The 1,430-nt window shown below is 54.0% G+C and overlaps 1 non-coding gene across 1 annotated transcript; it reads left to right on the forward strand.

Annotated features, from left to right (window-relative positions):
* Nucleotides 1-236: 236 nt before the first annotated feature.
* TRNAC-GCA (transfer RNA cysteine (anticodon GCA)) lies at nucleotides 237-308 on the forward strand. The gene has a single exon. It is a non-coding gene; the product is annotated as a tRNA-Cys (tRNA).
* The last annotated feature ends 1,122 nt before the right edge of the window (nucleotides 309-1,430 follow it).

Consider the following 1,430-nt stretch of genomic DNA (forward strand, 5'->3'; position numbering starts at 1 on the left):
ACCACGTGGTTCACATGGTAACAGGCTGAGCAGGCGGACTTCCCTTGTGGCTCAGCTGGTAAAGAATCTACCTGCAATGCAGGAGACCTAAGTTCAGTCCCTGGGTTGGGAAGATCCCCTAGAGAAGGGAAAGGCTACCTGCTCCAGTATTCTGGCCTGGAGAATTCCATGGGCTGTATAGTCTGTGGGGTTGCAAAGAGTCCAACATGACTGAGTGGTTTTCATTTTAGTGGTCTTCCCTTGTAGCTCAGTTGGTAAAGAGTCTGCCTGCAATGCAGGAGACCCAGGTTCGATTCCTGGGTGGGGAAGATCCCCTGGAGAAGGAAATGGCAACCCACTCCGGTATTTTTGCCTGGAGAATCCCATGGACAGAGGAACCTGGTGGGCTACAGTCCGTGGGGTTGCAAGAGTCGGACACGACTGGGTGACCAAGCACACAGGCTGAAAGGCTATTACTGTTATCCCACCTCTGAAATCAACATCCTTCCGGCTCAAGTAAACTACTGCTACTGCTAAGTCACTTCAGTCCTGTCCGACTCTGTGCTTCCCCATAGACGGCAGCCCACCAGGCTCCCCCATCCCTGGGATTCTCCAGGCAAGAACACTGGAGTGGGTTGCCATTTCCTTCTCCAAAGCACGAAAGTGAAAAGTGAAAGTGAAGTCGCAGAGTCGTGTCTCTTAGCGATCCCATGGACTGCAGCCTACCAGGCTCTTCCGCCCATGGGATTTTCCAGGCAAGAGTACTGGAGTGGGGTGCCATTGCCTTCTCCGTAAGTAAACTAAGGTTGAGTCTTCTCCCTCCTTTCTCCCCGCCTCCCCTTACGGGGAGGGTCCCAGGGAGGGGAGGAGCTGAGAAGCCCGGCTTCTGGCAGAAGCTGGGAGCGTCACCCAGGCTGTGCGGGGACTTGACTGTGGCTATACTGCCCTCCAGTGGCCAAGATGCAGCATAGCCCTTGGTGCAGTGGCTCAGGCTACACAGACCACAGGCTCCTCCTGAAAGAACCGTGTTCCTTTGATGGAGCCTGGATGGGTCCCCTGTGTGCTATAAAAATTAATCTGTATTTGTCTGTTTCCCAGTGTGAAGAGTAAGCAGGTCTTTGGGAGCTTCTGCAGACAGTGTTTGCTCCCCTTTCCGGCCCCCTTGTGGCAGCAATGTGCTGGTCACAGTTAACTACTGGCTTCCAGGGCATAAAACCGGAACATACCCAGCATTTGCCAATTTCCAGGGCGCAGATGCTCCCAGCGTGGCCGCCCCTGTGTGGGAACCGCTCGGAGGCGTCCCTTGTGCTCAGGGCTATGGAGACTTCAGGGCTGAGCAGGCTTGGGACTCTGCTGAAATACAGGATTCCTCTGTGCTCATGTATTCATTCATGTCTGTGGGGGCTTTCTGTTTGACCACAAATAAGAGTGTGCCTCATACACTTCTCTTC

Source organism: Ovis canadensis, chromosome 16 (genome assembly GCF_042477335.2).
Source record: "Ovis canadensis isolate MfBH-ARS-UI-01 breed Bighorn chromosome 16, ARS-UI_OviCan_v2, whole genome shotgun sequence".
In the NCBI taxonomy this organism is placed as follows: domain Eukaryota; kingdom Metazoa; phylum Chordata; class Mammalia; order Artiodactyla; family Bovidae; genus Ovis; species Ovis canadensis.